General features: G+C 41.2%; 2 long non-coding RNA genes across 6 annotated transcripts in view; one reads left to right on the top strand and one right to left on the bottom strand.

The window, feature by feature from the left end:
- Window positions 1-4,825: 4,825 nt before the first annotated feature.
- Window positions 4,826-24,188, top strand: part of LOC139762969 (uncharacterized) — a 69,881-nt gene continuing 50,518 nt past the window's right edge. Inside the window, exon 1 of one of the 5 annotated variants that reach the window (XR_011715903.1) lies at window positions 4,826-4,918. This is a non-coding gene — a long non-coding RNA (uncharacterized lncRNA). Of the gene's footprint in view, window positions 4,919-7,651; window positions 7,671-24,188 lie in introns of those variants that run through there. The other 4 variants (XR_011715896.1, XR_011715908.1, XR_011715897.1 and 1 more) reach the window with 4 other exon arrangements.
- Window positions 15,340-19,296, bottom strand: LOC139762978 (uncharacterized). The gene is made up of 2 exons (XR_011715924.1): window positions 16,649-19,296; window positions 15,340-16,398 (listed from the first exon to the last, which is right to left on the bottom strand). It is a non-coding gene; the product is annotated as an uncharacterized lncRNA (long non-coding RNA).

Here is a 24,188-nt window from a genome sequence, read left to right as displayed (position 1 = left end):
CTTTCCCTTGTCCATGTCCCCTACAATTCCTACACACATCCTGTCATTCTCCAAATTAATATTTTCTTTGTTTCCATGGGTCCATTTGTTACCATGTCCACTCCAAGGTATCTGAAATACTTCACTCCTCCAAATTTTCTCCATTCAGATTCACACCTCAACAATCTCTGTCCCTAACCTAGCTAAACCTAATAACCTTACTCTTATTCACATTTACTATTTCTCTTTTAATAAACACTTCTGAACTCTTTCAACAACAAGCGCAGTTTCAAATTGCAATCTGCTCCCAGTGCTTTGTCATCACCAAACATATGACTTGCTTCCCAGGTCCTCGCTTGCTACAGACTGCATACATGCCCCTCTCTCAAAGACCCTTGCATTTACCTCCCTCAATACTTCATCCATAGGTGAATTTAACAGCCATGATAACATTACATAACATTATCGACCCCTGTCATAAACAATCCTTCAACTGGAACAATTCTTTCATCTCTCCCTACTCTTGCATGAACCTTACAACCTTCATTAGAACTTTTCACTGCTTACAGCAACTTTCCTCTTGGAGTAGTTTGTAAGAACTTATGCAAGGCATCTCTATTAGCCCCATCATATTCTTCCCTAGATCCGTAAATGCTATATACAAATTCTCGTTTCTCCAATTGTTTCTTTCACACACATCCTTTAAAGCAAACACCAGATTCATTCATTCTCTGCCTCTTATGAAATCATATTGTTCATCCTTCCTCTGCTGCTCTGTACTTGCCTTCACCCTCTCTGTCACCACTTACAAACAAACTGCCAGGTACAACTGACAAACATCTTGTACCTCTGAATTTGGAAAACTCAACATTGTCTCCTTGATGTACAGTGGCATTATACAAGCATTCCACTAACCCTCAGGTCTTCCTCTTGATCCATCCATACATTGAAAATCCTAATGAACCAAATTACAGCAGTCAACTCTATATGAAATTCAAATGCAATGCCATCGTCTCCAGATGATAAGCCACATTTCATCTTGTGCAAGACTTGCATACTAGTTTCACCAAACTCCTTTCCATGACAATGACGTACTGCATACTTCCTTGACCTGAACTCCTTACATAAGCCACCCTTTCATCACCCACATTTAACCAATCTTTCAAAATACTCATTCCATCTCATCTCATTGCTACCTGTCACCGCTTCATTTTCCCCTTTCATTGAAGTTCTCGTTTGTTTTCTTGTTTTCCTCGTACCATTTGAGCTTCCAAAAACTCTCATTCACCCTGAAGTTTCCTGATAGGTGCTCACCTCAGCCCTCATTTATCTGCAGCCTTTTCACCTTCCTTTCGACCTCTTTCTCTGATACATCTCTCAATCGTTTGTACTTTTTTCCTTGTAAGTGTTTCCCATAAACTTCCCTTTTTGCTTTCACTTGTAACTTCATCTCGCCACTTTTTACCCTTTCTCACCTACCCATCTCCCACCTTGTACTTGCACATGCCAACACTGCTCCCTTAAATACCTCCCAATTCTATCACTCCCCTAGCTTCATTTACTCTTGCCATTTTTGTCAGTCTCATGGTATTTCTCACTTATAACTTTTTTGAAATTTTAGGATGTTGGCATTAATTGAGGTTGTCATGTAGTCAGCAAAGATTGGATTACACATCATACTTTTATGAAATTTTGCTTCTGGTAGATAAATTTCCAGATTCATGTTCCTATAGATATGTCTCTCTGACTACCATTCCCCTCAAAACTCTACAAGGGAATGGTGATGGCTAAAGTTTCCACTCGTTTTTTCTTTACATGCTTCCCACAGATACCATTCCACACATTCTTGCCTCATTTTTTCCCTCCAGTACTCCTCTAATCTATTTCTTCAGGTCACTGATGATGATCCTCACACCAACCCCCTTAATTATACTTTCCTTGTAAACTCCTTTAGCTTTTTCTACAAGCCCGAACCACATCAGAGTAATGGCTTTAAAGGGATAGTGTGTGTTTTTCTTTATTATTGTATATCAAATTAGATTATAAATAGCTTTATCATAGATATATATATAAAGGAATTTAATGAAAATATATACTTAAAAGAACTTAACATTGTTGGACCATTTACTCTACAGTATAAACAGTGCTAGGTACCACCATCCATAGTTCTTTTCATAACTGGTGAATCCAGTGCTATTCTTACCATTTGCTGCCTCAGTCTTAACAGGCCATTGGCAGAGGGAACTCTGGTTCAGTGTTTCAGAGGCTCCTGCTTAGTGTTCCTACCAACTACTATTGCTTAATGTGTTTACTTAATATTCCTGCTTAATTTTCCAACCTACTGCTTCTTTTTTTGCAGGGAAAAAATGCAAATGAGTGGGAGAGGTATAAAAGAGAGGCAGGAGGTCAAGAGAAAGGTGCAAGAGGTGAAAAAGAGGGCAAATGAGAGTTGGGGTAAGAGAGTATCATTAAATTTCAGGGAGAATAAAAAGATGTTTTGGAAGGAGGTAAATAAAGTGCGTAAGACAAGTGAGCAAATGGGAACTTCAGTGAAGGGGGCTGATGGGGAGGTGATAACAAGTAGTGGTGATGTGAGGAGATAAAGTGAGTATTTTGAAGGTTTGTTGAATGTGTTTGATGATAGAGTAGCAGATATAGGGTGTTTTGGTCGAGGTGGTGTGCAAAGTGAGAGGGTTAGGGAAAATGATTTGGTAAATAGAGAAGAGGTAGTAAAAGCTTTGCAGAAGATGAAAGCCGGCAAGGCAGCAGGTTTGGATGGTATTGCAGTGGAATCTATGAAAAAAGGGGGTGACTGTATTGTTGACTGGTTGGTAAGGTTATTTAATGTATGTATGATTCATGGTGAGATGCCTGAGGATTGGTGGAATGCTTGCATAGTACCATTGTACAAAGGCAAAGGGGATAAGAGTGAGTGCTCAAATTACAGAGGTATAAGTTTGTTGAGTATTCCTGGTGAATTATATGGGAGGGTATTGATTGAGAGGGTGAAGGCATGTACAGAGCATCAGATTGGGGAAGAGCAGTGTGGTTTCAGAAGTGGTAGAGGATGTGTGGATCAGGTGTTTGCTCTGAAGAATGTATGTGAGAAATACTTAGAAAAACAAATGGATTTGTATGTAGTATTTATGGATCTGGAGAAGGCATATGATAGAGTTGATAGAGATGCTCTGTGGAAGGTTTTAAGAATATATGGTGTGGGAGGCAAGTTGTTAGAAGCAGTGAAAAGTTTTTATCGAGGATGTAAGGCATGTGTACGTGTAGGAAGAGAGGAAAGTGATTGGTTCTCAGTGAATGTAGGTTTGCGGCAGGGGTGTGTGATGTCTCCATGGTTGTTTAATTTGTTTATGGATGGGGTTGTTAGGGAGGTGAATGCAAGAGTTGTGGAAAGAGGGGCAAGTATGCAGTCTGTTGTGAATGAGAGAGCTTGGGAAGTGAGTCAGTTGTTGTTAGCTGATGATACAGCGCTGGTGGCTGATTCATGTGAGAAACTGCAGAAGCTGGTGACTGAGTTTGGTAAAGTGTGTGAAAGAAGAAAGTTAAGAGTAAATGTGAATAAGAGCAAGGTTATTAGGTACAGTAGGGTTGAGGGTCAAGTCAATTGGGAGGTAAGTTTGAATGGAGAAAAACTGGAGGAAGTAAAGTGTTTTAGATATGTGGGAGTGGATCTGGCAGCGGATGGAACCATGGAAGCGGAAGTGAATCATAGGGTGGGGGAGGGGGCGAAAATTCTTGGAGCCTTGAAGAATGTTTGGAAGTTGAGAACATTTTCTCGGAAAGCAAAAATGGGTATGTTTGAAGGAATAGTGGTTCCAACAATGTTGTATGGTTGCGAGGCGTGGGCTATGGATAGAGTTGTGCGCAGGGGGGTGGATGTGCTGGAAATGAGATGTTTGAGGACAATATGTGGTGTGAGGTGGTTTGATTGAGTAAGTAATGTAAGGGTAAGAGAGATGTGAGGAAATAAAAAGAGCGTGGTTGAGAGAGCAGAAGAGGGTGTTTTGAATTGGTTTGGTCACATGGAAAGAATGAGTGAGGAAAGATTGACAAAGAGGATATATGTGTCAGAGGTGGAGGGAATGAGGAGAAGTGGGAGACCAAATTTTAGGTGGAAAGATGGAGTGAAAAAGATTTTGAGTGATCGGGCCTGAACATGCAGGAGGATGAAAGGCGTGCAAGGAATAGAGTGAATTGGAACGATGTGGTATACTGCTTCTGTCTAATGCTTCCAGCTAATGCTCGTATCTCCTACTACTACATAATGTTCATAACTATTTCTAATATCTATTGATCCTACCATTGTGCTAAAAGGCAGGGCTAACTCATAGTGCTTACTGCAGGAAAATAGAGTTGCAAAGAATGAGATGTGTGAGCCAAGTGTTTAGTGTTGTGTGTGACAAGGAGAGATTATATGTTTATGGACATAGTGCTTGCAGTCCACATGTAGGTGAGGCTTGAAGATTTGGAAAATCACAATCTGTGCAATTAGATAGGTATAAACTCTTGATTTTGTTTTTGTGTATGTACTGCTGAGGCTGTGTTTTCTGATTTTTATTATATTTGTGAGAACTTAGTTTTGGTAGCTTTTAGCATCTGAAACTATGAAAATATTTGGCGATTAGGTAAGAGATGATGATGTAGCAAGCTCATGTTGGTGTACTTGTTAATGTAAGAATTACAGCATTGGGTGGGTACATATATATGGCAACAAATGATAGGTGCATTATTATATGTGAGTTATAACTTGATAGCAGTAGCAGTGCTCCTTGCACGTAGTTTAAGCTCTTTTCATTGTTGACTTATTTTCCAGGTGTCTTCTGTACGAATGTGGAATGGCCTTAGTGCATGATATGGAGCAGCAGCAGCAGCAAGAAACACACGTGACCACTGCCGACTCGACAGAACTTAGTTGATAATAGAAGTATGTTTGTATGTAAGTGCCAGTTTAGTTTATTTACCAGGCTTCCAAATACTTTAGGATTTAGTGATGAGTCATTCTTACAGAATGAGTTTAGGAGGAATAACATTTTTACTTGCATAGAAGCATGGGAGGTGGGTTGATTACAAATGGTAGTGAGTGGTGGGATGAAGAAGTAAGATTATTAGTGAAAGAGAAGAGAGAGGCATTTGGACGATTTTTGCAGGGAAAAAATGCAATTGAGTGGGAGATGTATAAAAGAAAGAGACAGGAGGTCAAGAGAAAGGTGCAAGAGGTGAAAAAGAGGGCAAATGAGAGTTAGGGTGAGAGAGTATCATTAAATTTTAGGGAGAATAAAAAAGATGTTCTGGAAGGAGGTAAATAAAGTGCGTAAGACAAGGGAGCATGTGGGAACTTCAGTGAAGGACGCTAATGGGGAGGTGATAACAAGTAGTGGTGATGCGAGAAGGAGATGGAGTGAGTATTTTGAAGGTTTGTTGAATGTTTGATGATAGAGTGGCAGATATAGGGTGTTTTGGTCAAGGTGGTGTGCAAAGTGAGAGGGTTAGGGAAAATGATTTGGTAAACAGAGAAGAGGTAGTAAAAGCTTTGCGGAAGATGAAAGCCGGCAAGGCAGCAGGTTTGGATGGTATTGCAGTGGAATCTATGAAAAAAGGGGGTGACTGTATTGTTGACTGGTTGGTAAGGTTATTAAATGTATGTATGACCCATGCTGAGGTGCCTGAGGATTGGCGGAATGCGTGCATAGTACCATTGTACAAAGGCAAAGGGGATAAGAGTGAGTGCTCAAATTACAGAGGTATAAGTTTGTTGAGTATTCCTGGTAAATTATATGGGAGGGTATTGATTGAGAGGGTGAAGGCATGTACAGAGCATCAGATTGGGGAAGAGCAGTGTGGTTTCAGAAGTGGTAGAGGATGTGTGGATCAGGTGTTTGCTTTGAAGAATGTATGTGAGAAATACTTAGAAAAGCAAATGGATTTGTATTTAGCATTTATGGATCTTGAGAAGGCATATGATAGAGTTGATAGAGATACTCTGTGGAAGGTATTAAGAATATATGGTGTGGGAGGCAAGTTGTTAGAAGCAGCGAAAAGTTTTTATCGAGGATGTAAGGCATGTGTATGTGTAGGAAGAGAGGAAAGTGATTGGTTCTCAGTGAATGTAGGTTTGCGGCAGGGGTGTATGATGTCTCCATGGTTAATTTGTTTATGGATGGGGTTGTTAGGGAGGTGAATGCAAGAGTTTTGGAAAGAGGGGCAAGTATGAAGTCTGTTGTGGATGAGAGAGCTTGGGAAGCGAGTCAGTTGTTGTTCGCTGATGATACAGTGCTGGTGGCTGATTCATGTGAAAAACTGCAAAAGCTGGTGACTGAGTTTGGTAAAGTGTGTGAAAGAAGAAAGTTGAGTAAGTGTGAATAAGAGCAAGGTTATTAGGTACAGTAGGGTTGAGGGTCAAATCAATTGGGAGGTAAGTTTGAGTGGAGAAAAACTGGAGGAAGTAAAGTGTTTTAGATATCTGGGAGTGGATCTGGCAGCGGATGGAACCATGGAAGTGTAAGTGAATCATAGGGTGGGGGAGGGGGCGAAAATCCTGGGAGCCTTGAAGAATGTGTGGAAGTCGAGAACATTATCTTGGAAAGCAAAAATGGGTATGTTTGAAGGAATAGTGGTTCCAACAATGTTGTATGGTTGCGAGGCGTGGGCTATGGATAGAGTTGTGTGCAGGAGGGTGGATGTGCTGGAAATGAGATGTTTGAGGACAATGTGTGGTGTGAGGTGGTTTGATCGAGTAAGTAATGTAAGGGTAAGAGAGATGTGTGGAAAGAAAAAGAGCGTGGTTGAGAGAGCAGAAGAGGGTGTTTTGAAATGGTTTGGGCACATGGAGAGAATGAGTGAGGAAAGATTGACCAAGAGGAAATATGTGTCGGAGGTGGAGGGAACGAGGAGAAGTGGGAGACCAAATTTTAGGTGGAAAGATGGAGTGAAAAAGATTTTGAGTGATCAGGGCCTGAACATGCAGGAGGGTGAAAGGCGGGCAAGGAATAGAGTGAATTGGATCGATGTGGTATACCGTGGTTGACGTGCTGTCAGTGGATTGAATCAGGGCATGTGAAGCGTCTGGGGTAAACCATGGAAAGTTGTGTGGGGCCTGGATGTGGAAAGGGAGCTGTGGTTTCAGGCATTATTGCATGACAGCTAGAGAATGAGTGTAAACGAATGGGGCCTTTGTTGTCTTTTCCTAGCACTACCTCGCACACATGAGGGGGGAGGGGGATGGTATTCCACGTGTGGCGAGGTGGCGATGGGAATGAATAAAGGCAGACAGTGTGAATTGTGTGCATGGGTATATATGTATGTGTCTGTGTGTGTATATATATGTGTACATTGAGATGTATAGGTATGTATATTTGCGTGTGTGGATGTGTATGTATATACATGTGTATGGGGGTGGGTTGGGCCATTTCTTTCGTCTGTTTCCTTGCGCTACCTCGCAAACGCGGGAGACAGCGACAAAGCAAAATATATAAAAATAGAAAATAAGTTCATTAAAAGATAATTTTTGAATGAGGAATAACATTTTTACTTGCATAAAAGTTCATTAAAAGATAATTTTTGAATCATAGTTGTAAATGCGATCGAGAGACTTTCATAGATATGGTCCAGTGTTGCTTATGTTTGAAGATACTTTACATGGTCATCATAGACTCGAGAGAACTTAGTTGATAATAGAAGTATGCTTTTGTATAACTGTAAGTTTAGTTTAGTTTACCAGTCTTCCAAATACTTGAGGATTTAGTGATAAATCTATAAAATGAATCCAGCAAGAATAAAATTTTTACTTGCATGGAAGTTCATCGAAAGATGATTCTTAAATAGTTGTAAATGCAATGAAGACTATCATAGATATGGTCCAGCAGGGCTTATGTTAAAACATACTTAACAGAGCTTAGAGAGCATTTTCTTGCACATAAAAATGATCTTGTCTATATATTAAAGATTTGATTTGAAAATTAAATTATGGAAGAAAACATTCTTGAACTTTGTTGAATAGTTGATTTAACTTTCTGTTGCTCAGTTGTAGAAATTAATATTTAGCATTGACTTTCAGGTACACTGTGTAGCACACCAGCAATTTGGAAAAAGAAATTTTCTTCAATAGCATTGTTGGTACTGCTGTGGATATAACAAATGATTTGTGGTAATTGGTTAATATATATTGAAAATTGTTTTAAGGGAGACCAATATTAATTGCAAGATTTGAGTGTCTATTGAACAAAATGCATTCAATAGAAAATGGCTTTCAAGGCATGAGATTAGATACTTCTGAAAATATATATGTATTTATTATACTTAACCACTGTCTCTTCGCATTAGCGAGGTAGTACAAGCAAACAGACGAGGAATGGCCCAACCCACCCACACACATGTACATATACATTTCAACATATATATGTATGTACATACAGACATATACATATATACACATGTACATATCCATACTTGCCACCTTCATCCATTTCCTTTTGCCACCCCGCAACACATGAAATACCATTTCCCCCATCTAGTGAGGCAGCTCCAGGAACAGACAAAAAGGCCACATTCGTTCACACTGTCTCTCGCTGTCATGTATAATGCACTGAAACTGCAGCTTTCTTTCCATATCCAGGCCCCACAGACCTTTCCATGGTTTAACCCAGACACTTCACATGCCCTGGTTCAATCCATTGACAGCATGTCCACCCTGGTATACCACATCATTCCGATTCACTCTATTCCTTGCATGCATTTCACCTTCTTGTATATTCAGGCCCTGATCGCTCAAAATCTTTTCACTCCATCTTTCCATCTCCAACTTGGTCTCCCCGTTCTCTTTGTTCCATCCACCTCTGGCCCATATATCCTCGTCAACCTTTCCTCTTGTTCTCTCCATATATCCAAACCATTTTAGCATCCCCTCTTCATCTCTCTCAACCACTCTTTTTATCATCACTGTTCTTACTCTTTCATTACTTGCTCAGTCATGCCCTGGTTCAATCCATTGACAGCAGGTTGACCCCAGTAAACCGCATAGTTCCAGTTCACTCTATCCTGCACACACATTTAACCCTCTTGAATGTTCTGTCCTTGATTGCTCAAAATCTTTTCACTCCATCCTTCCATCTCCAATTTGGTCTCTGCATTTTCCTTGTTCCATCCACCTCTGGCCCATATATCCTCGTTGTCAACTTTTCCTTTTGTTCTCTCCATATATGCTGTCTCATCCACATTTTTTATCTGTTCTCTTTCATTACTTGCTCAATCATGCCCTGGTTCAATCCATTGACAGCAGGTTGACCCCAGTATACCATATAATTCCAGTTCACTCTATCCTGTACACTCATTTAACCCTTTTGAATGTTCAGGCCTTGATTGCTTAGTCTTTTCACTCCATCCTTCCATTTCTGACTTGGTCTTCCTGTTCTTTTGTTCCATACTCCTTTGGCCCATATATCCTCATTGTCAACCTTTCCTCACTCATTCTCTCCATATACCCAAACCATTTTAGCACACCCTCTTCAGCTCCCTTAACCACACTTCTTATCACAGTTCTCTTACCCTTTCATTACTTGCTTAATCAAACCACCTCACACCACATATTGTTCTTATGAAGCATTTCATTTCCATCACATCCACCACCCTCTGCACATCCTTATCTATACTCCATGACCCTTATCCATATAACGTTGCTGGAACTAATATTCTTTCAACCATTTTTTCCCTCCTAGATGATCTCTCTCTCCATACATTCCACACTCCCAGAACTTTCACACCCTCACCCACCCTATGATTCCCTTTATTTCCACGTTTCTATTTGCTGCCATGTCCAGTCTTCACCTTCAATTTTTCTTCATTCACATTCACAACTCCGTCAAAGCTAATAACCTTGCTTTTATTCACATTTGATCAGTTTCTTTAACATGCACTTCCAAACTCATGTTGCCAGGTGCATGAGCAATAATAATCAACCCACATCATTCTAGAATTCAATTTCTTATTCTTTCAAATGGCTCCACAACTTCAGGAGTAATGCTGCTACTGCCTTGGATCTTATCCACTCACCAACCCCTGAATTTACTGCAATGGCATTTCCAAACCATTCTTACTGTTTATCCTTGAGCTTTGTTTCACTCGGCCAGAACATCCCTGTTTCTTTGCTGAAATGCACCATCTCTCATCTTGATTACTTTCACTGCTTGGTATTGTGTGTAATGACTCCGGCAGAAACAAACAGCTGTTTGATGGACTGACTTGACTGACGACTATGGTTTATCAATTTAGATATGATATTGTGCATGTTTTTTTAATTTCATTAATACTGCATGTGTATTGTAGCATAGATTGCAGTGGATGTATTAGTGCACTGTATGTAGTAAAATATTTTCTAATTGAAAAGTAGCAAGGGATAGACTGTAGAAGTATAGTGTAGTAATTGCAGCTCTTGGTATAAGAAGTTCGTTCTTGTTTCTTGCCCCTCCCCTCATGCACATGCACACAAGCATGCATGCATGTATGTGTGCTTGCGCACATATGCGTGCATGCATGCGCACATATGCGTGCATGCATGCGCACATATGCGTGCATGCATGCGCACACATGCGTGCATGAATGCATGCGCACACATGCGTGCATGTATGAATGCATGCGCACACATGCGTGCATGTATGCATGCATGCGCACATATGCGTGCATGTATGCATGCATGCGCACACATGCGTGCATGTATGCATGCATGCGCACACATGCGTGCATGTATGCATGCATGCGCACATATGCGTGCATGTATGCATGCGCACATATGCGTGCATGTATGCATGCATGCGCACATATTCGTGCATGTATGCATCCATGCGCACATATGCGTGCATGTATGCATGCATGTGCACATATGCGTGCATGTATGGATGCATGCACACACATGCGTGAATGTATGCATGCATGCGCACTTATGCGTGCATGTATGCATGTGCACATACGTGTGCATGTATGCATGCATGCGCACATGTGTATGCATGCATGCACACATATCCATGCACATGTACACATACGTATGCATGAGCACACATACCCATGCATGTATGCATGCACGCGCACACCACACGGGTAACTGAGACAATTCAAATCTTCTCAATTCGTACTTTCACCCTAGCAAACCTGTCCCTCTATCCTACTAAACCTAATAACCATGCAATTATTGACATTTACTCGCAACTGCCGTCTTTAACACACAATACCAACTCGGTCACCAGCTTGTGCAGTTTCAGTTAATAATCTGCCATTACTGCTGTGTCATCGGCAAACTGAATCTCTTCCCAGGCCCTCACTACCTACAGAATGCATACTTGCCCCTCTGTTCAAGACCTTTGTATTTATCTTCCTACCACTTCAGTCATAGTGACACTCCAGACCCATAACATAAACCTTCATGTGGAACCGCTTTCCTTTCTTCCTACCCACCCACACACATGTACCTTACACCCATCATAGATTTTCATTGCTTCTGGCTGCTTCCTCCTAGACCAAGTATTTGTAAGACCATCCACAAAGTATGTCAACCTTATCAAATTCTTTATCCATATCCATAAATGCCACATACCCATATTTGTTTTTCACAGTCTAATGCAAACACTTGATCCATAGATCCTTTACCACTTGGGAAACCATGTTGCTCTTCCCCAGTGTGCTGTTCTGTACCTGCCTTTGCCATCTGTCACCATTCTTCCTTACAGCTTACCACGCATGCTTAACAAACCTCTTGTACCTCTGTATTTTGAAAACTCTATTTTTGTCCCACATGCCTTTACATTGTGGCACTATACATGCATTCTGCCAATCTTTGGGGACCTCTCCATGATCCATGCGTACATTGGAAATCCTATCTAAACAATCTACAACAATCGTCCTGTCATAAGAAATTCATCTGCAATATCATCACTTCCGCTACCTTGCTATGTTTCATCACATGTAAGGCTTTCACTTTCTCTTCTTATTTCGCCAAACTCTTTTCCATGGCCGGATCACTTCACATACTTCCCTGACCCAAACAGCCTACTTCTGCCGCCTTATCAAACATTCAGCAATCCTTCAAAATACTCGATCTCTCGTCACTTCCTGTTACCACCTAATTGGCCCCTTCACTGAAGTTCCCAGTTGCTTTGTTTTCATGAAATATTAAATCTTTCCGAAACATTATCCCGATGTTTACAGACACACTCGTTCCATCTTTCAATTGCCCTCTTTTTCAGCCCCTGTACCGCTTTGCACACCTCCCCGACCAAAACGCCCTATATCTGCCACTGTCATCAAACACGTTCGACAAACCTTCAAAATACTTGCTCCATCTCCTCCTTGCTTAAAAACTACTTGTTAACTCCCCCTTTGCCGATGTTCCCGTTTGTTCTCTGGTCTTATGCACATTATTTTTACCTCCTTCCAAAACATCTTTTTATTTTCCCTGAAATTTAATGATACTGTCTCACCCCAACTCTCATTTGCCCTCTTTTTCAACTCTTGCACCTTTCTCTTGACCACCTGCCTATTTCTTTTATACATCTCTGTCATTTGCACTACTTTCCTGCAAGAATCGTCCAAACGCCTCTCTTTTCTTTCACTAACAACCTTACTTCATTCATCCCACCACTCACAACCCTTTCTGATTGGCCCACCTTTCTCATGCCACATGCATCTTTTGTGCAAGCCATCACTGCTTCCCCAAATACATCCCATTCCTCCCACACTCCCCTCACGTCATTTGCTCTCACCTTTTGCTATTCTACACTTAATCTCTCCTGGTACTTCCTCACACAAGTCTCCTTTCCAAGCTACTTTTCCAAACTATCTTTTCCCCAATATTCTCTCTCCTTTTCTGGAAACCTCTACAAATCTTCACCTTTGCCTCCACAAGATTGTGATCAGACATCCCTCCAGCTGCCCCTCTCAGCACATGAACATCCACAAGTCTTTCTTTTACCTGCCTATCAATTAATTTACATATCTTTATATAGGAGATATGACAAAATTGCTTTTCATTCACCATGCGTCACTCATGTAACTGTGCTAACCATACCAAGTTTTACCTCTACATTCTTGGAGGTAAATTCAAAAGGTGAATGATGGTGAGGACAGATATTTGTGTTAGGAAGAGAAAGTGGCAATTTTTCTTTTGTTCAGGGAAGCATGTAACATGTTGGATAAAGCTTTAGTTGTCGTCATTGAATGATGGCAATGACGACAGTTTGTATTTTGCATCAAAAACTATTTTTAAGATTAAATGTCATTATTCTGTTGTATAAATCAATTGTAAAAACCACTTCATATTGTCTGCCATCCAGAAACAAGGATGATAGTTTGAGTAAAAGTTATAATGTAGATTTTAAGTGACTGGAAAGCTCTAATATTTCACTGTGGAAAAGCATACAGTAACCAGACTTTTATCCACCTTGTTTACTTTTATCCTCTATGCTTGTAGAATTTTTCTGGTAGAATTGAACAGGAAATCTTGTTGCGATGTTGACAAACCCAATTCTGCTCTCAATCGCTGTAAACTGTACTTGTAGTACCCTCTTCCCTACCCTAGAAATGCAGTATATTGACAAAACATAGATTATTTACAAATTGATGGCTTAATAGGCAATGATTCCAACCCAGGCACATGTCCACTTGAAACTAAACTCCTCAAATATGAAAATTATTAAATCTTGTGTGTTCTGGACTCTACCAAAGTTCCCTTTGGAAATATTGCAAGGTCCTGCATGTCCAAGACGCAGCTTCCCCACTGAAGATGCTGTACATTTACTCCTCCATTGTTTACTTTCCTCACAAGGATGACTACATATCACCACAATACCTCTTTATTTGGTGGTCCCCTCCCCTCTGTGTTGTGCAAGGGGATCCTGGGGACAGACAATGGCAGCTAAAGATGATCCTGTATGAATGGCTTTAAACTACATGAGATGCACTGATCTTTGGTCCAATACTGATCAATTTATATATTTTCACGTCATTAAAGTAATTCCAGTGAAATATCTTGGGGGACCTTTTGTGGAACCAGTGATTTTGCATATCCGAGCCAAATAATAAAGCTTTTCCTGCTATCTAATCTTGTACCAAGCCAAAGAAAAGGAATGTGTTAAAAAACATGTAAATGAAACCAATATGAATTTTTTTTCCCCAAGTAACCCTTGCCTTGATAGATCATTTTGAATTAACCGCCTTACTAGCTATCTAACAATGAAATTGGTGTATGTTATTCCTTGACACCTTATTCGTGTATATTTTTTTTAAGATGTACATTGTCACTTGTAAAATTATACAGGATGCATTATGCAACGATGAGGGAATGGTTGTAAAGATGAGTCTTTCTACAGTGCTTTATGAAAAAGGAAATTCTGCAATGTAAATCTGTATGCAGTTGCACTGAAGAAACTTGGATCATTGAATTTGTATATCTTGTTAAAAATCACTGAAGTCTGTAAAAATGCTTCATATTGCTAAAAGTACATTTTGTATGAATTCCAAAATAATAAAGATTAGGGAAATTGGCTGTAGAGCACTTATATCCTAAACAGCTTAAAGAAAAACCAATGAAGAAATTTTAAAGATATTTGGCTGTCTGTCTCATTAACTCCCTTGCACCAAATGACATACATGCTTAGCAGCTTAAACTACAAGTGAGCTGGCTATTTTTGATTAAAGGGCAGCTGCAGTAAGACTGAGGGAGTAATCACCTTATGAGATCCCATAGCAGAATGTTGAAGTTACCTAATGGATGCTATTAGGGAAGCATTAGAAGTACATAAGGAAGCTAATTACATGGGCATTACAATTAAATTATCCCATAAGATGTCTAATGGCACATTAATTACAGGGGATGATTATAAATTTACAGGCTATGAGATTGCCCATCACTGAGAATAAGTGGGGAAAGGAGCACACTAAGGTTTACTCAAGTTGAAATAGAATAACTTTGATAACTGCCAGAGATAATGGCATGTAATTAAGTAAATTTGTAAGATAAAACCTGCTATAAACTTTCAATAAAGTACTAAGTCAGTAAATGATGACATAATGGGGACTTGAGCTCTCACACATTACTGTGTCTCTTTTATACTAAGAAATTAGTTAATTATATAAGTTAGACTTAAGTAGGAGGCTAATCTTTACACAATATAAGTATGTTGAATTTATCCTAAGTATTTATAACTCAAGAATTCATCTAAGTCCCATTGTATTAAATTTCTTCATAAATAACTCCAATACTTGGCTTTAGTTCATAAGTATCTATCAAAGACTCATTTTTCTGATCAGTGCTTTCATAAGTATTTTTCTAAGTTCATTGTACTGTGGATCAATGAAATATGTATCTCCCTTTCATTTTTTTATTGATCTTTTCATTTTTACATCAAATGTATACATCAAATGTATTCTTGGGTCTTCTCATCACTGCAGCCTGTTTCCTGGACCTCTCTCTCTCCCTCCCTCTCACAGCCACTTCACAATCTGAAAGATGTAAAGCAAGACCATTAGATATTGATGTTCTCAGCAGATTTGTTGCTGATGGTCAAGCTAAAAGCAAAGATGACTAGTACTCTGTCTCTCTCTTCCAGTGGCTGCTGCTGCTGTAGGGTGGTGGAAGTGTTCATACTGAAAGCAAAGATTATTATTACCCTTTACCTGCTATACCAGACCACCACTACCTTCACCCCCTCACTACCTAAACCTGCTGCTGCTGCTGCTCTTGTTGCTGCAGCAGTGGGGGTAGAGCATGGGGGGTTATTTCCCTCCCTCTCACACCTCCCACTCTCCTACTACCCCCTCCCTTCTTCCCCTACCCCCCTCCCAAACCTCCCCCCTTGCCCTCTCCCCCACCCCCCTGCCCCCCACCCCCCCACCCACCCATCCCCCTGCCTACCTTCCCGCACCCCCCGCCCACCCTCCTCCACCCCCCTCCCACCCAAACCAACTCCCTTCCTGCTACTCCGCTGCTGCCGCTGCTGCCACTGTTGCTGCTTCTCAGTCTGTAAACACAAATAGAATTAGCATCCCCTGTACCCCACACTCTTGCTTCATTCTCGTGCCAAACTCTCATCCTCCCCTTACTGCTGCTGCTGCTGTTGCTGTTCAATCTGTCAACGTAAAGAGGAAAATTGATTAGTATCTTCTTGCAACCAATTGCTCCGCTCTCATCTTCACTCCTGCCCATCCAGCTGATGCTATTGTTGTCGAGAGATTTCTGGTGGGGATAAACATGACAATGTACATATGATACCAGGGGTGTAACCATAGGGAGCACCCCCAACTCCTCCTTTATGAAGTCCTGATGAGATGGACATTTATGTTCCATGGAGAACACTTGAACCTTCTTCCTCAGAGTGGGTGCCATCATCAACACTGCTCTCCTGAAGGTCTCAAGCAGAACCAATCCTGCAAAAGGGAGAAAAAATATTGATAACGTCAAATCATATGAAGTTTCTGGAAGAAAAAAACATACTTTTTCCGACAAAATGGCAATTACTGATATTCCTACGCTAGAAACAATCCACATATACAACAAAATGACACAATCCCATCCATTATGTTTCCTTATGACTATTACTCAAATATAACAGCCTGGATGTATTGTAATTATATCCATTGATTTTGCTATAAAACTGAACATTTTGCAGGTACGTACCATGGTCATCAAGCGTTTCATCAGAATACTTCGGCCAGGAGTCCGGTGGAGGCATGGTGCAAGGAAGAATGTAGAGGTAAAAGTAATGGCAAGCCAGAAGATGAACTAGAAGAAATGCAGGGAGGAATATGAAAGGTAGGTAACTGCAGTGAATGTAGGAATGCAGTCATGTCTGAATTATACTTGATCGCTGTTTCCTGCATTAGCGAGGAAGTGCCAGGAAACAGATGAAGAAAGACCCATCCACTTGTATATATACATACATATATGCATATACATATTCATATACTTTCTTTCAAACTATTCGCCATTTCCCGCGTTAGCGAGGTAGCGTTAAGAACAGAGAACTGGGCCTTTAAGGGAATATCCTCACCTGGCCCCCTTCTCTATTCCCTCTTTTGGAAAATTAAAAAAAAATAAGAGGGGAGGATTTCCAGCCCCCTGCTCCCTCCCCTTTTAGTCGCCTTCTACGACACGCAGGGAATACGTGGGAAGTATTCTTTCTCCCCTATCCCCAGGGATATTCATATACATATATACATATTCATGCTTGTTTGTCTTCATTCTCGGTACCATCCCACCTCACAGGAAACACGAAAAAAGGCTATATCCACTCACACTCATTCTCAAGCTGTTGTGTAATGCACCAAAACCACAGCTCCCTATCCAGGTCCCACAGGCCTCTCCATGGTTTATTCCGGATACTTCACATGCCCTAGTTCAGTCCATTGACAGCATGTCGACCCGAAGTAAACCACATCATTCCAAACCATTCTATTCTATGCACGTATTTCACCATTCTGCATGTTCAGGCCCCAATTGCTCAGAATCGTTTTCACTCCATTCTTCCCTCTCCAATTTGGTCTCCCACTTCTCCTCGTTCCCTCCTCTCTGACACATATATCCTCTTGGTCAATCTTTCCTCACTCATTCTCTCCATGTGACCAAACCATTTCAAAACACCCTCTTCTGCTCTCTCAACCACACTCTTTTTATTACCACACCTCTCTCTCACCCTATTATTACTTACTCAATCAAACCACCTCACATCTCATATTGTCCTCAAACATCTCATTTCCAGCACATCCACCCTCCTCCACACAACTCTATCTATAGCCTATGCCTTGCAACCATATAACATTGACGGAACCACGATCCCTTCAAACATACCCATTTTTGCTTTCTGAGATAATGTTCTCGACTTCCACACATTCTTCAACGCTCCCAGAACTTTTGCCCCCTCCCCCACCCTATGATTCGCTTCCGCTTCCATGGTTCCATCCGCTGCCAAATCCACTCCCAGATATCTAAAACATTTCACTTCCTCCAGTTTTTCTCCATTCAAACTTACCTCCCAATTGACTTGTCCCTCAACCCTACTATCCCTAATAACCTTGCTCTTATTCACATTTACTCTCAGCTTTCTTCTTTCACACACTTTACCAAACTCAGTCACCAGCTTTTGCAGTTTCTCACATGAATCAGCCACCAGCGCTGTATCATCAGCGAACAACAACTGACTCACTTCCCAAGCTCTCTCATCCACAACAGACTGCATACTTGCCCCTCTTTCCAAAACTCTTGCATTCACCTCCCTAACAAACCCATCCATAAACAAATTAAACCACCATGGAGACATCACACACCCCTGCCGCAAACCAACATTCACTGAGAACCAGTCACTTTCCTCTCTTCCTACACGTACACATGCCTTACATCCTCGATAAAAAGTTTTCACTGCCTCTAACATCTTGCCCCCACTCCATATACTCTTAATACCTTCCACAGAGCATCTCTATCAACTCTTATCATATGCCTTCTCCAGATCCATAAATGCTACATACAAATCGATTTGCTTTTCTAAGTATTTCTCACATACAATCTTCAAAGCAAACACCTGATCCACACATCCTCTACCATTTCCGAAATCACACTGCTCTTCCCCAGTTTGATGCTCTGTACGTGCCTTCACCCTCTCAATCAATACCCTCCCATATAATTTCCCAGGAATACTCAACAAACTTATACCTCTGTAATTTGAGCACTCACTTTTATCCTCTTTGCCTTTGTACAATGGCACTATGCAAGCATTCCGCCAATCCTCAGGCACCTCACCATGAGTCATTATTATTTTTTTTTTTATTATACTTTGTCGCTGTCTCCCGCGTTTGCGAGGTAGCGCAAGGAAACAGACGAAAGAAATGGCCCAACCCCCCCCCCCATACACATGTAAATACATACGTCCACACACGCAAATATACATACCTACACAGCTTTCCATGGTTTACCCCAGACGCTTCACCTGCCTTGATTCAATCCACTGACAGCACGTCAACCCCGGTATACCACATCGCTCCAATTCACTCTATTCCTTGCCCTCCTTTCACCCTCCTGCATGTTCAGGCCCCGATCACACAAAATCTTTTTCACTCCATCTTTCCACCTCCAATTTGGTCTCCCTCTTCTCCTCGTTCCCTCCACCTCCGACACATATATCCTCTTGGTCAATCTTTCCTCACTCATCCTCTCCATGTGCCCAAACCACTTCAAAACACCCTCTTCTGCTCTCTCAACCACGCTCTTTTTATTTCCACACATCTCTCTTACCCTTACGTTACTCACTCGATCAAACCACCTCACACCACACATTGTCCTCAAACATCTCATTTCCAGCACATCCATCCTCCTGCGCACAACTCTATCCATAGCCCACGCCTCGCAACCATACAACATTGTTGGAACCACTATTCCTTCAAACATACCCATTTTTGCTTTCCGAGATAATGTTCTCGACTTCCACACATTCTTCAAGGCTCCCAGAATTTTCGCCCCCTCCCCCACCCTATGATCCACTTCCGCTTCCATGGTTCCATCCGCTGCCAGATCCACTCCCAGATATCTAAAACACTTCACTTCCTCCAGTTTTTCTCCATTCAAACTCACCTCCCAATTGACTTGACCCTCAACCCTACTGTACCTAATAATCTTGCTCTTATTCACATTTACTCTTAACTTTCTTCTTCCACACACTTTACCAAACTCAGTCACCAGCTTCTGCAGTTTCTCACATGAATCAGCCACCAGCGCTGTATCATCAGCGAACAACAACTGACTCACTTCCCAAGCTCTCTCATCCCCAACAGACTTCATACTTGCCCCTCTTTCCAAAACTCTTGCATTTACCTCCCTAACAACCCCATCCATAAACAAATTAAACAACCATGGAGACATCACACACCCCTGCCGCAAACCTACATTCACTGAGAACCAATCACTTTCCTCTCTTCCTACACGTACACATGCCTTACATCCTCGATAAAAACTTTTTACTGCTTCTAACAATTTCCTCCCACACCATATATTCTTAATACCTTCCACAGAGCATCTCTATCAACTCTATCATATGCCTTCTCCAGATCCATAAATGCTACATACAAATCGATTTGCTTTTCTAAGTATTTCTCACATACATTCTTCAAAGCAAACACCTGATCCACACATCCTCTACCACTTCTGAAACCACACTGCTCTTCCCCAATCTGATGCTCTGTACATGCCTTCACCCTCTCAATCAATACCCTCCCATATAATTTACCAGGAATACTCAACAAACTTATACCTCTGTAATTTGAGCACTCACTCTTATCCCCTTTGCCTTTGTACAATGGCACTATGCACCATGAGTCATACATACATTAAATAACCTTACCAACCAGTCAACAATACAGTCACCCCCTTTTTTAATAAATTCCACTGCAATCCATCCAAACCCACTGCCTTGCTGGCTTTCTCCCTAACCCTTTCACTTTGCACACCACCTCGATCAAAACACCCTATATCTGCCACTCTATCATCAAAACATTCAACAAACCTTCAAAATACTCACTCCATCTCCTTCTCACATTACCACTACTTGTTATCACCTCCCCATTAACCTCCTCCACTGAAGTTCCCTTTGTTCCCTTGTCTTACGCATTTTATTTACCTCCTTCCAAAACATCTTTTTATCCTCCCTAAAATTTAATGATACTCTCTCACCCCAACTCTCATTTGCCCTCTTTTTCACCTCTTGCACCTTTCCCTTGGCCTCCTGCCTCTTTCTTTTATACATCTCCCAGTCATTTGCATTATTTCCCTGCAAAAATCGTCCCAAATGCCTCTCTCTTCTCTTTCACTAATAATCTTACTTCTTCATCCCACCACTCACTACCCTTTCTAATCTGCCCAGCTCCCATGTTTCTCATGCCACAAGCATCTTTTGCGCAAGCCATCACTGCTTCCCTGAATATATTCCATTCCAACCCCCACTCCCCTTATGTCCTTTGTTCTCACCTTTTTCCATTCTGTACTCAGCCTCTCCTGGTACTTCCTCACACAAGTCTCCTTCCTAAGTTCACTTACTCTCACCACTCTCTTCACCCCAACATTCTCTCTTCTTTTCTGTATATATATATATATATATATATATATATATATTTATTTATTTATTTATTATACTTTGTCGCTGTCTCCCGCGTTTGCGAGGTAGCGCAAGGAAACAGACGAAAGAAATGGCCCAACCCCCCCCATACACATGTATATACATACGTCCACACACGCAAATATACATACCTACACAGCTTTCCATGGTTCACCCCAAACGCTTCACATGCCCACATATATATATATATATATATATATATATATATATATATATATATATATATATATATAATATGTATATATACATATATACATATTTACATATTCATTCTTGCTGCCTACAACCATTCCCCTCACTGTCCCGCCACACATGAAATAGCATCCACCCCAACCCCCTGCGAGGTAGCGCTAGGAAAAGACAAAAAGGCCACATTCGTTCACACTCAGTCTCTAGCTGTCATGTGTAATGCACCATAATCACAACTCCTTTCCACATCCAGACCCCACAGACCTTTCCATAGTTTACCCCAGATGCTTTACATGCCCTGGTTCAATCCATTGACAGCATGTCAACCCTGGCATACCACGTCGTTCCAATACACTCTATTCCTTGCACACCTTTCACCCTCCTGTATGTTCAGGCCCCGATCACTCAAAATCTTTTTCACTCCATCTTTCCACCTACCAATTTGGTCTCCCACTTCTTGTTCCATCCACCTCTGACACATACATCCTCTTTGTCAATCTTTCCTCACTCATTCTCTCCATTTGACCAAACCATTTCAGAACACCCTCATCTGCTCTTTCAACCACACTCTTTATTACCACACATCTCTCTTGCCCTTTCATTACTTACTCGATCAAACCACCTCACACCACGTATTTTCCTCAAACATCTCATTTCCAACACATCCACCCTACTCCGCGCAACTCTATCTGTAGCCCACGCCTCGCAACCATATAACATTGTTAGAACCACTATTTCTTCAAACGTACCCATTTTTGCTTTCCAAGATAATGTTCTCGCCTTCCACACATTTTTCAATGCTCCCAGAACTTTCGCCCTCTCCCCCACCCAGTGACTCACTTCTGCTTCCATGGTTCCATCCACTGTCAAAATAAACTCCGAGATATCTATGCCCAGATATCTACTCCCAGATATCAAAAACACTTCACTTTCTCCGGTTTTTCTCCATTCAAACTTACCTCCCACTTGACTTGTCCCTCAACCCTACTGTACCCAATAACCTTGCTCTTATTCACATTTACCCTGCTTTCTTTCACACACTTTACCAAACTCAGTCACAAGCTTCTGCAGTTTCTCACATGAATCAGCCACCAGCGCTGTATCATCAGCAAACAACAAGTGACTCACTTCCCAAGCTCTCTCATCCACAACAGACTGCATACTTGCCCCTCTCTTCAAAATTCTTGCATTCACCTCCCTAACATCCCCATCCATAAACAAATTAAACAGCCATGGACACGTCACGCACCCCTGCCGCAAACCTACATTTACTGAGAACCAATCGCTTTCCTCTGTTCCCACTCGCACACATGCCTTACTTCCTCGATAAAAACTTTTCACTGCTTCTAACAACTTACCTCCCACACCATATATTCTTAAAACCTTCCACAGAGCATCTCTATAAACTCTATCATATGCCTTCTTCAGATCCATTAATGCTACATACAAATCCATTTGCTTTTCTAAGTATTTCTCACGTACATTCTTCAAAGCAAACATCTGATCCACACATCCTCTACCACTTCTGAAACCATGCTGCTCTTCCCCAATCTGATGCTCTGTACATGCCTTCACCCTCTCAATCAATACCCTCCCATATAATTTCCCAGGAATACTCAACAAACTTATACTCTGTAATTTTAGCACTCACCTTTATCCCCTTTGCCTTTGTACAATGGCACTATGCATGCATTCTGCCAATCCTCAGGCACCTCACCATGAGTCATGCATACTTTAAATATATTTACCAACCAGTCAACAACAAATTCACCTCCTTTTTTAATAAATTCCACTGCAATACCATCCAAACCCGCAGTCTTGCTGGCTTTCATCTTCCACAAAGCTTTTACTACCTCTACTCTGTTTACCAAATCATTCTCCCTAACCCTCTCACTTCACACACCACCTCATCCAAAACACCCTATATCTGCCACTCTTATCATCAAACACATTCAACAAACCTTCGAAATACTCACTCCATCCCCTTCTCACATCACCACTACTTGTTATTACCTCTCAACGATGTTCCCATTTGTTCTCTCATCTTACGCACTTTATTTACCTCCTTCCAAAACATCTTTTTATTCTTCCTAAAATTTAATGATACTCTCTCACCCCATTTCTCATTTGCCCTCTTTTTCATTTCTTGCACCTTTTTCTTGACCTCCTGCCTCTTTCTTTTATTCTTCTCCCAGTCATTTGCACTATTTCCCTGCAAAACTCATCCAAATGCCTCTACATATTATTATTATATTATTATACTTTGTCACTGTCTCCCGCATTAGCGAGGTAGCACAAGGAAACAGATGAAAGAATGGCCCAACCCACCCACATACACACGTATAGCCATACACGTCCACACATGCACATATACATACCTATACAGTTTAACGTATACATATATATACATACACAGACATATACATATATACACATGTACATTATTCATGCTGCCCTTATTCATTCCTGTTGCCGCCCTGCCACACATAAAATGACAACCCCTCTCCCCGCATGTGTGCGAGGTAGTGCTAGGAAAAGACAACAAAGGCCACATTCGTTCACACTCAGTCTCTAGCTGTCATGTATAATGCACCAAAACCACAGCTCCATTTCCACACCCAGGCCTCACAAACATCTTTTTATCCTCCCTAAAATTTAATGATACTCTCTCACCCCAACTCTCATTTGCTCTTTTTCTCCTTATGTACATTTCTCTAGACCTCCTGCCACTTTCTTTTATACATCTCCCAGTCATTTGCACTATTTCCCTGCAAAACTCGTCCAAATGTGTCTCTTCTCTCTAATAATCTTACTTCTTCATCCCACCACTCACTACCCTTTCTAATCTGCCCACCTCCCACACTTCTCATG

The sequence above is a fragment of the Panulirus ornatus genome, chromosome 45 (assembly GCF_036320965.1).
Source record: "Panulirus ornatus isolate Po-2019 chromosome 45, ASM3632096v1, whole genome shotgun sequence".
In the NCBI taxonomy this organism is placed as follows: domain Eukaryota; kingdom Metazoa; phylum Arthropoda; class Malacostraca; order Decapoda; family Palinuridae; genus Panulirus; species Panulirus ornatus.
Note: the sequence above shows the minus strand (reverse complement) of the source record. Positions and strands in the feature narration are given on the sequence as shown.